Here is a 12,307-nt window from a genome sequence, read left to right as displayed (position 1 = left end):
CCTAACTTTATTAGGGTTCTACGCACCTTTTGCTCGAACCCTAATAAAGTTATTTCTGTATAGTTATTGTTAGATTACGTTTGTATCATAAATACATTGTTAATGTGAATTACATATATACGTATATATCGTTCCATAACAACCCATTTATTTTGAAATATATATCACTGCAACATCATGACAGATTTTCACAATATCATTTTATGCTCATATTGCCCACCTCTACTGACCAGACTAAATGCTTGATGAATTATTTACTAATATGTTTAGGTTTCTGTGTTTCTTTGTGTTTATGTGGGTTGCGGTTGTATTGACCCCCCCCCATTACAGACAGGACACACACAGTTGCAGGTTTGCAGATGTTTCCAGGAGGTTTACAAAGAGTCAGCCTGTGGTTCAACTCTGAAGTCGATCCAGGAATCTAAACACTCTTAAATCATCACATGATCTCATGTGGAGAAAAACTCAAACTCACGAGAGATGTGAACAGAATCAGGAGAGAGGGTGAGGGAGCCCATGGTCTTATCATCACCTTAGCAGCCCGAAGGAACTTTACAACAGAGGGATCTGGGGGAGAGAGAGAGAGGATGGGGAGTGAGACGGGTTGAAGCAGAGGGGAGGACGTTACATGTGTGCAGAAGGAAATGAAGCTCTGTGGATTATAAACTGACAGTTTAGGCAGTTTCTCATACAGTATACATCTTCATTCATAAGTCATCACTTAGCAGTAATAAGAGTAAAATGTACCTTCTGTGAGTTTCTATCTAATCTGTACAAAATGTCCAACCATAGACCGCATATAACAAGTATACGTTGTCATCTGGATCGCTGGCTGATAACCACGAAGTAGGAATATATTCAACAGCCGCCGGGGGCGACTTTGCTATTTGCAAAATGAACTCCATATGAAGTCTATGAGAAAATGAGCCGACCTTTCACTTGATTTACAGTGCTAGTAAAGTGAGGAGTAAATGGTCTCGATAGCTGGTTTCAGGTCTTCTTCAAAAGAACATGATGTACATTTTACATACAGTATGTAAGTCATTTAGAGAAATAAAGCATAATATTTCACAAATGGTGTCATCCAAAAGTTGCCTGGTTGCAGATGATGTCTGTGAATTTGCAAAATTGTACGTGCTGCAGGTCAAATCGTAAAATCGGGAGGTTTTACAGTGTGTATTTCAAATTCTACTGACTAACATACTACTGACACTGGGTGCATTAAACCGGAGCAACACCATAAGTTTGTGAAAGTAAAATCAACTGTATTATGTGGTAATTCCTGAGATTGTTTTTCTGCCCCCCAGTGGTCAAAAAAACGCAACACCTTTTCAAATCAAATCAAAGCCTCCTCAATCTCCATTTCTACTCGTTCTTCTCTTCCCTGTCTCCATTCCTTCTATGCATGTATTCATCTTCTCCTTCCCTTTCTTCCTTTTCCCGTTTTTCATCTTCTGCCACGCCTTCCTCCTCGCGTCCCCCTCTTGTTCCTCCTCCTCCTCGCTCACTTCATCTTCCACCTCACCACCCTTCCACCTTCCACTCATTCTCCCTGCCCCCTTTATTGTCACTCTCTACTTTCCCCCTTTTATTCTCCTGGTTCACTTTGTGCATTGTGATTTTCTGTGAGGTTTCAGATAAATGAGCAATAAGCAGCTTATGTTTCTTCTGAGAGACGCATAGAATTACTGAAATTGCGCCAAATCAGAGCGGAGCACTGGGAAAAGCAGCATTTATATTCTTCCAGAGAGATCACGATTTCAGCGAAGCTAATTTATGTCATTTACAATTTATTCATGACATTCCTGATAGAGGAGAGTCAAAAGGCAGACATGTGGCTGTAGTCACTGTTTAATCATTAATTGACTGTCTCGAATCTGCTCCATGAGGAACTAAAATAAAAGACTTTTCTTTACTTATGTTAATGAGGCCACGATCAGTTCATACATGTGTGTGCTGATGGCCAAGAGAAGGCGTGGAGGATTTTACGGGAGAAAAGGGCATCATCAGCTGAGAGGGGCATGGATGAAAACAACAGGGAGAAAAGAGGAGGAGGGGTTGAATGAAAGAAAGGGTGGAAGAGAAAAAGAGGAGGCGGATAGAGAAAAGTGGGCCACTTTTCCTGGAGGCCCCTTGTCATGAGATTCTCATTATTTACCTCCATGGATACTAAGAGTTCTCCCACTATCTTTATAATCATCTTTTCCCCCTCTTTTTAATTTCTGTTTTTTGTTTGAAATTTCCTCCTCTTGTCTCTATGTGCATCTGTAAATAAAAGTATTATCATCATGATGCAGAATGGTAATCAGACATTTCTTCGGGTTGAGATGTTGAAATTGTAAAGGGGTATTGTTGTTTTTTTTGCTCTTGGCAGAGTACAGTCTCTTAAAAGTTCTACAAGAGGCAGGTTTCTGTGGTTTTATAATAATGGGGGGGTTGTAAAGTAAAAACCACACGTGTGACAAAAATGTACATCATCTGCTGGAAAGAGCATGACTAACAGTTGTACAGGAAATGTAGTGAGCCCAGACAAAGTCACTGACTAGTTTCATACTCAAAATGCCTGACAATGATGTCGCCTTCTAGTGTAAGACGTGTAAGAGTTTGCTTACCACTGAAGCAGCTCAAGTTTAGCCTACCACGTCAATGCAAAACACCCAGTCAGTGCAGCCACAGCTAACAGCAATTTAGCGAGCCATAGCAAAGCTCTTTGCCAAACTTAACTGGAGGAGAACACTCCGTCTGTGACTGACAGGCTACTTTAGTTCGAGAGCTACGTCACAGAAATGTGCACGTGCAGTTTGGGGTCAGAAAACACCCTCGGCCTGGAACTAGTAGAAGTAGTGGTAGTAGTACAAGTTAGTACAAGTAGAAGAGGAACTCGTCGACAGGCTACTAGGCTTGGAATGTTTGTATATGAAAGGGTCTATATGGACCTGATGTTTTATTTTATTTGTATTTTCTAATTATTTAGAGTTTGACAAAACACAGCGGTATTTAAATGGCTGCATCTGTTCAAGTTTGTTAAAACAGTAACAAAAACTTTTTTGTTATCAATGTTTTGATCTGCCGTAATAATGAATTTAAATGAAATACATCAAGTTAAGGGCTTTTCTCAGCAATTTTTAGGTGAGATTAAAAAAGAGATTAATTAATTAATCTCTCAATTTTTTTAATCGCTTGACAGTACTATTATTATGTCCTGGTTTCGTATTGCTCAAATAAATGAACACTACATCATTGCAGTCTTTGATTTTCTGCATGGTTTTGAATCCAGCCCTCAGTGAGTTGTTGATTTTGGTCTGGTTGGTGGATATTGACGGCAATGTTTGACTGCCACTCCAGCAAAACTAAAAAAACGATCAGCATTGTGTTATAATGTGATATGTTTCACGTTTCAAGTTACACCGTGGAAAGTTAATTAAGGAACACGGCTCATTTACATGGTTTGGCTGATTTGAAGCTCTACTTCATGCTTAGGTTCAGACTCACAATCAATCATAGACAGGTCGCGTCGTGTCATTCGGCATATTCATGGAAATGCGTGAAGGGAGGAATTCTGGTGGGTTGAGGTTGAATAACAGACCACCTACAGGCCACTAAAGAGATGTAACATGATGATAATCCTGTAGCACTTCTTGTCAGTAAATCTGGTTAGTAAATGTTAAACCAAAGGTCAGATTTTTTTTTCTACTTTTTGGCCATTGTCCATTTTTTGGGTCGCAAAGATAATCCTTTAAAATTGGAAGGGTATCCCCTTTCTTGCGTTAGGAGCTAAAAGCAATAATCCTTTAAAGGTTTCTCTCTCTCTCTCCATCTTCCTCTTCCTGCCAATAAGTGTTGGGGACTTTGAAAGCAGGTTGGCAGGGGTTGAGTGGATGAATTGAGTAGTAGAGAACAGAGAGGCCGATTGATGCCATTGAAATGCTCACACAGGAACACATACAATAAATAAATGAGAGATACACTGAAAGTATGAGACGAGTGAAAGAATGGCAAAGTAAATAAGAGCAGAAGCTAAAAAGCAAAGAAGCAAATATCCCAGAGCTAACACCACACAGGATATTGAAGTGGTGGTCAGCAGGGGGAGTGTGTTGAAGTGGCTATACAAAGCATATAAACTCTCTCTCTCACACACACACACACCTTGGGAAACTGAATCTCCCAGTAGGAGCCAGTGTGGTTTTAACCTTTGACCTTGCGACCTCGTCTACTTTAGCTTAGCTGCTGTGAAACCATCAGATACTTGTGGTAAAGCTGAAGCGAGCGAATGATCATATTATGTTGTTAACGTATAATGTTGTTCCTCTGTTGTTTTACACAGAACATTTCTTTTTTTTCACAATGTTTCTTACTGTGACCATGTTAAAACATTTTGTTGGTACTTACTTCCACTTACTTCCCAATGGTGGTACTGTTGTTTCATGACTACTAGAATGCTACTGCAAAAACCTTTTTTGCAGATACCCTAGACACTTCTTTAAAAGTAAATTCAGGGTGTTAATGTTGAGTGTGCTCAGTTTTTAGGAACTAACCCTGAATAATGTATTTTTCTCTAACTGCTAATTCTTAAAAATATAAATTTGAATTTGTATTTTTAATTGTGCTGTTTTCAGGCAGGAGGCCTTGAAGCCCTGCTGTGTTAAATCCTATTTAGTTTTTAATTGTTTTTGTTGGAGGAAAATTGAGCAGTAGTCGAAGTGACATTGATTATGCTTACAATCTACGGAGCGCCAGACATGACATAGGGGAAACAAACTCTACTTCATGGCCACAGAATATGTGTAACGTGCGCATGAAATACTAATTAATAATATTAATATCATTCCCATGAATAACCTTGAGAGTAAGCAAAAGGGGCGCAAGAGGCCTGAAGCTGCACGATGTGATACAAAGATATTCTCCAAAACCTGGTGTTGCAGTTTTGCTCTTTTCTCTTGAGTTTAGAGTTTCTTTTTCGCCGCCTGCCAATGTCCCACTTACTTCCATGGTCCAAACATTTGAGTGCTACTTTAAATCCTCCCTCTTCAAAGACCTCAATGACCTTGAGAGAACCTTGTTCTGTTAGAGAACAATTATCCAAGTTCTGGGTCAGAGACACATGATGAATATGAGGTATTTCCCATTTGTTTGTTCAGTGATTCACTGATTTTAAAACGTTCCCTCTGAGAAACTTGTTTCACTTTGAAGATGTTACAACAAAGAAGCCATTGTCAAGAAGTGTGCGTTTTTTGGGGGATGAGAAAGGTGACGTTGGAAGTTGGAAACACCTTTTGGAAGCACTATGTTTTCTAATGTTATTGTGCAAGATCAAATTGGGAAAATAGATATACTGATAAATCGATAGAAAGATAAATTGTGTGTGTGTGTGTGTGTGTGAAGGGATTAGTGGCTTTGGTCAAGGCTAATCTGTTCAGTCCCCAGGGAGTCTGCAGACCCACCACTGGACTGAGCTTGTGGAATGAATTGTATGAACACTCTCTCCGTGTGTGTGTGTGTGTGTGTGTGCCAGTCCTACTCCTGTGCACACCATGGTGCCTCTCTGCACCATTGCTTTGTGATTTAAGACTTCTCACATCAGGAACTAAAATATCTACATGTCGCTCTGTGTGTATGCTTTCCTCTGTTCATCTTTATTTTGCTCTTTGATGTTGACTTGTTGGGAAGAGTGGACAATGCCATTTTTTTTGGTCATAATTCTGTGGAGGCTAATAAAAAAAATGCAGTGACCTCAAAAATACGTGCATAATGTCCTTTAAACAGTAGATCTGGATTTTCTCCCATAAGTAGATTATAAATGTACTAATACTGCACTCATAGAACTCAGTTGTGCCTCCTCGTGCCAATGATCAAAAGACTGTGCTCACATGGCTCGCATCACACTGGTTGCTTTGGCACTGAAAGTGCAAAACCAAGGACAGACGGGTTCATTCAAGGTTCATGGTTCGATCAGTTCGTCCATTTATGGACATTTTCCTACACAATGGAATTATTCATGTGCATGGGTGTGTACATTCATTCATACACTGTGGCATAAGCATGTTTCTACATATTGCGTCGGAGCAGCAACTGTAAAATGCTGTGGTTTCCTATTTCATTAGAAAAATAAACTATAAAAATTGATATGCAGGTGGGAAGGTGACAGTCTTTGTGTGTGTATGGTGCACCTTGAGAGTCAGTTCACCAAAATTGGCCCGAGTGTGTGTGTGCATGAGCAATTATGGGAATAATATGTGTGTAAATAATACGAGGTGTATCGGCTGAAATGCATTTGCCTAAGTGTGTGCACACACTTCACAATTTATGCCTCCTTTTAAATAATGCCACAAAAATGAGTGCAAAAATATGTGCCTACCATGACGCTACGACACTGTAAGATACTGTAAATCCCCAAACACAGCTTTTATAAATGGGTGCCTATAGGATCAAATTAGGGTCAATACGTTCTTGAGCTTGCAGGTAAATCGACCTTTGTAAACCTGCGAAATCAATCTGCTCGAGTTCAGATCTCATTGACTCTAATTCAAGCTCAGAGGCTCCAGACCTCTGACACTGCTGGTGTTTGTTTAGTGTCCCAGGTTACTGTGTGCTCTGCATCAAACGCAGACCTGGAGCCACTTTTACAGCTGCACTGTGCTGCATCTATTTATCTTCACTGAGTGCTGCTGCATGTTCTTTTAACGTTTACTGTGCAGCATCTGTGCAGTTAGTACACTGGAACAAAACTGTGCTGTAGAAAAATAATTGAAACATTATTTTTCATAACGTACACGTTGTCAACTACGACTACAAAGGTCCACAAATGACATGTTCTGACGATTCTTCTAAAAGATAAACTGCAGCTATCTGCGTTCAGTAATCATGTATTATTAATAAATGACAGCAAGACGTTCACCGGGTCAAATCCTGGTTCAACCAAAGGCCTTTCTGTGTGGAGTTTGCATGTTCTCCCTGTGTGCATGTGGGTTCCGTCCAGGTACTCCTGTTTCCAAAAACATGCAGGGGTTAATTGAACACACTAAATTGAATGTAGGTGTGAATGTGAGAATGAAGGTTTGTTTTTTTTCTGTATGTCTGTCCTGCGATGGCGAACAGTCTAGGGTGTATCCCGTCTTTCACCCAATGTCAGCAGGGAGTGGTTCCAGCAGCCCCATGACCCTCATGTGGAGGTTAAAGCAGTACATTAAGTGATGGATACAGCTGACTAGCCTATCACAGGGCCAACATATGGCACTTTTCCACTACACAATTCTAGCACGACTCTGCACGGCACGACTCTATGCATCTTGGGTACCAGGCACGTCGTTATTTTCCATTACTATAGTACTTCCTCAGCGGGGTTGTAATCGTGCGGCTGCACGAAACTGCCGTGACATTGTTTTATACGCGACAAAAATACACAAACTACTGACGAGTTAAATAAGAAAGATTAGCTCAGTACTTCCTGCATGAAACAGTTACTGAACTGAAATACGGCTGAATGGGTTTTGATTCGGGTAAAGATTGCTGGCTTTCAGCAGTGCTGTCCCTAAGTACCAGGTACCAGTTTACCTAATGGAAAATTCCTCTTTGGTCTCTCGCACAAATCCCACCGAAAGCTCCAACTGGTCCAAAACTCAGCAGCCCACATCATCAGTAGAACCCCCTCCATAGACCCCCATCCTCCAACATCCTCACTGGCTCCCTGTCACATACCGAATACACGATCCTCCTTCTCACCTTCAGAACTCTCCACAATCTTCTCCCCCTCCTACCTTTCTGACCTCCTTCATCCTCACACTCTCTCTCCTTCTCTCAGATCATCAGCTGCTTTCCAAGTCACTATACCCTCTGCCCGTCTAGGTCCCATGGGATCCAGGGCTCCTCTGGAACTCTCCCGCACGACATCCGCAACACTGTCTCCCTTCACACCTTTAAAACTACACTCAAGACACACATTTGGCAGATTTCTGTGTGTTTAAATGAAAGTGGAGAAGGATGGACGTACCCAAAACCCCGGCACACCTTGAACATGCAAAGTCCACAAAGAAAGGCTTCTTCCTCCATCGTGCTGTGTGGCAAAAGTGCTAACCACCACCACCACTGTGCCACTCTTTAATGAATCACAGATCCCTTAATACGTTAATTGATCTGAAAACCCTCCAGAAATAAAAACCAAAGCAAGTCTGTGTCAGCAAAAGCAATGTAATATATATGTTGTAGCTTCACTAAGAAACACATTGGTGTGTTCAGAGTAAGAGAAGATGCAAAACACTGTCTTTTAACCTCACCTCTCTCCACATCTCCATGTGAGCATCACACCATTTCAAACCTTAAGCACTAACGCACACTGGTTGCATACAAACATAATTTAGAGCAGACGTAGTTCCCTGCGGGCTGTGACGGTCGGTCGTGCATATGGACGGTGGTTTTTATCTGCAAACGTTTCATGTGTGTTGCTTGTGTGAGTGTATGAAGACGTAGACTGAGCAGCTCCACTTCATCACATGACCTTCTGAAGGGGATTAAAGAGGCTTCATTCACAAGAAGAACACATTAAGAGTTGGTGGGCGTAAGTTATGTTTGCTAGACTATTAAAGCCAGACTTCAAGGTGAGGTGGTGGGCTGTGAGGGATTAAAGGGATAGCCTGTGCTTCATCAGGGGTGGCAGCACCAGCAGAAGTGTCAGAACCGCAGAGAAAACAAACGCATATTTATACAGTTAAAACCTGCCATTAAAAACACGTTTGTGTTTATGTGGATAAGGCGGCTCATTAAATCACACGTTCATGTTTCGATGGATAAAACCAACGTCATTAAATACAACAGTGAAACTTGTTTTGATAAAAAACAGCCATTAAAAAAACCTTCATGTGTGTTTATGGGAGTTTAAAACCACTAATTAAGGAAAAAAGTTCCATCAAAAAGTTTTTTCATGCTATGTTAACTGGTTGCATAATTTGCACTATGAGTTCCAGGCACCTTCGACTAAAGGCCAGTGCATGTGCTACAGTGACACTGCAACCATGTTTCATCAATCCTTTTATCACCAATCTTATAAAAAATATAAAACTCTGATTATCTCAGTGTAGGATATGAACTGCAGAGTCAAGTTTTACCATAGCTGAAGCCAATAAAGCCTGTACCACAGTTACACAATTTCATTCTGGAAACATGGTGCAGAAAAGGGATATATATACTATTCTTGACAGTTCTTGATTATTTACCTACATAGTTGAAACTATTCTAATTCGCTTGAGTTACTGTATAATAGTATGTAATATGGTATCCTTAGTGGTGGGAATCTCTGAAAGCAGCAGGGTAAAAGTGTAGCTGACCCTCCATTGAATCAGAAATATAAAAAGATGTTAGTCTGACACTATGGGCCTGCATGAAACTTTATTAACGCTGATTTTCTCTGAGATTCTTCAATCTTCTGTCACCAGTTCTGCACAGCAACAGAATTCAAGTTTAACCTCAAGTTTGGGTCCAGAAATCTGGGAACACTTACCCCCTTAAATGTAGACCTGGTCTCAGCCCTTTGGCCCCCACAGCGAGTCATTAAAAGTGTTTTAGAGGGAAAAGAGTAAACATTCTGTATACGAGCAGGGATGCCACTAAAAGTCTTTCTGTGTCTTAGAAAACCATCGTATCTCACTGCCATCACTTCTAAATCTAAATCATTCGAAATCTTCATCTCCACTACATCCTCACACCAGCTGTCCCTATACAAACACCTCCTTTGCTTTATCTCTTCTCTTTCCCCTCTCAATTCTCAGTTTTACTTCCATCCCGTTTTATCTCACGTTCTCCACCTCTGCCATGCCCCTCACCACCCTTTCTTTACCTCGAGCCATAAACCTTGTGACCTCGGCCTCTCAGGTGTGCTGAGAGGTGCAGTAAAGCTTGAGGAGCATGTGCGTGTGTGAGAGTGTGTGAGAGGGAAAGAACGTGAAGTGCTGATGTGGAAAAGGTAATTGGACCAGACACCGATTGTAAATCACTGAGGCTTTAGGTTCTCATAATGGGAAAGAATTTTTTTTTTTAACATCTCAGTTTCAGAGTCTGGATGTGTGAAGGGAAGCACTCACACACACACACACGCACGCACACACACAAACACACACACACACACGCTGGTGTAATGCATCCAAGTTCTAATAGATTAGTAACACGTGAAGCACAAAGATCACAGAGAAAGATCAGAGATAAAAAAAATAAATATGACAAGAAGGTCTATTGTGATGTTCATTCTGCACGATTACCAACAAGTTCACTACGCATCAGCCACTGATGTATGTATGCACGGTACGTTGTGGTTTTGACAATGAAGAGAGAAAAAAGAAAAGGAACATGCAGTACCCAGAAATAAACTTTTGTTAAAAAAAAAATGGGACAAACTAAAAAAAGGAATAAAGGAAACCAAATGTTTTCCAATCCAAATTTCGAGAAAAGATCAAATCAGCAACAGAAACATACTGTAGAGTAAACCGTGAAGCTATAAGCTTTCACCATGCTTGAAGAAAACCTTATGACTGCCACTCAGGCTATTCAGCAGCAGTAAAAATGTATCCATGCTGGTTTTCATAGACTCTGTGATGTGGACAAGTGCACATTTTTTAAATGCTCTGCACGTGTGTATGTTTGTGTGTGTGTGTGTGTGTGTGTGCAGACAAAGCTGGTGAATATTGGACAGAGGGGGAAAAATACGTTGAGATGAAAGGGAGTGGGGAGGAACAGAGGAACAGAGGAAGGAAGGAAACACTGAAGACACCAGTGACAGAGAGCCAGTGTGTGATGAAAGGAGGGGAGGCAGGAGATGAATGAGGTCATCAAGAGGCTGGCGGTGATGAAGACAACAGGAGATAAGGAGATAAACTTTAAGCACCAAGAAGAACAAATTACAGATTGGCCTAAAAGCAGAGTGGAAAGACAATCTTTTGTGTCCTAAAGTAAATACAGTATGTTCTCACACAACAGAACTGCATTTTTAGTTGTATTTCAGAAAAAACATATTGTTTGAAACTATTTCAGGCCTGGGCTATAATTCAATATCAACATATATCATGGTTTTATCAAAGGTTCATTATCAATTAATATAACATGTATGCACTGTGACGTCCCCATAACACCATCATATCCATGAAAAACACACAATGTAGTGCAAAAGTTTGATCTTGACCTTGTCTTGTGCACTGTGGACTGTTGCTTGGCGGGCACTTCAGTATGTTGCACAACACAGCCGTCCCCTCCACCTCTGAGAGAGAAATTCTCCCTTAAATACTAAAGAACTTTTAAGTCAGTTAGACGTGCTCTTTGGATGAGATGACACGTATAGAACCAAAGTCAAAAACACGTCAGTACTGGAGGACAGGATATTTACATTATATTATATTAAATGCATTTCAATTGTTTAAAAGAGATTGTTTCTGACATTGGTTCTACTTGAAAGCTATGTCACTTTACTAATGTTTTTTTCCTGCCTGCACAGGATGATGCACAAATTAAGTATTTAGTACAATATCAACATTGTTCTGGAAAACCAGGTTGGCTTAGATCAGGGGTGTCACAATTGTATGGTCCGCGGACCAGAACTGGCACTCCAGAGGGTCCAATGCGGCCCGCAGGATGTGCAGTCATTTTTAGTTTCCAGATACCTGTGATTAAATGTTTTGTGTCATAAATGGTACACGTTGAGCAGCTGAGCCAGGCAGAGTTGGTCCTCGACCACTGGCCTAATTGTCTAAAAGCAAATGTACCAGGCTCAGCATGGATGAGTCATGGTTCTTTTGGTCTGTTCGGTTAGTTCCATGATAGGTGAGATGGTTTCCAGGGGGGAAAAAAAAGCAATCATGAATCAGAATATATGTCTCACTGAATTATTGAACTCTTTGAAAGCAAAACAAAGGTAAATGTTCACTGACATATGTTGAACTTGGCCTTCTCCTTGCCCATCAGTGTCACACAAGTGTGTGGACTGTGAGCCACATTCAAAGTCAAATGTGGTGCATCTTTCTCAGCCAGAAATCTGTCAAATCGAGTTTTTTCAGGAGAATACTGCCAGCTGTGGTATAATACAGCGGTTGTGTCCCAGCTTTTCCCTTTGACATGAAGAAAAAAAAAATTGTCTGTGAATTTATACATTATGAATATAAAAGGATCTTTGATTAAGGCACTGTGGCTATGATCAATGGTTGTTTCCATAAATCTGGCAACAGAGGTGCCAATTTTATCGTTTTTTCTAAATCCCTGTGACAAAGAACCGAGACAAAATCCCCCCAAAAAGCTCCAAACTTGCCTGGAAATAATAGAAGCGACAACTTCAGGT

At 40.7% G+C, this 12,307-nt stretch overlaps 1 long non-coding RNA gene across 1 annotated transcript in view; it reads right to left on the bottom strand.

Moving 5' to 3' along the window:
* Nucleotides 1-482: 482 nt before the first annotated feature.
* Nucleotides 483-12,307, bottom strand: part of LOC122777243 — a 91,704-nt gene continuing 79,879 nt past the window's right edge. The window contains exon 5 of the long non-coding RNA XR_006361301.1: nucleotides 483-567. This is a non-coding gene — a long non-coding RNA (uncharacterized LOC122777243). The remainder of the gene's footprint in view (nucleotides 568-12,307) is intronic.

Source organism: Solea senegalensis, linkage group LG11 (genome assembly GCF_019176455.1).
Source record: "Solea senegalensis isolate Sse05_10M linkage group LG11, IFAPA_SoseM_1, whole genome shotgun sequence".
In the NCBI taxonomy this organism is placed as follows: Eukaryota; Metazoa; Chordata; class Actinopteri; order Pleuronectiformes; family Soleidae; genus Solea; species Solea senegalensis.
The sequence above is the reverse complement of the archived record's forward strand: the minus strand, read 5'-3'. Positions and strand labels throughout refer to the sequence as shown.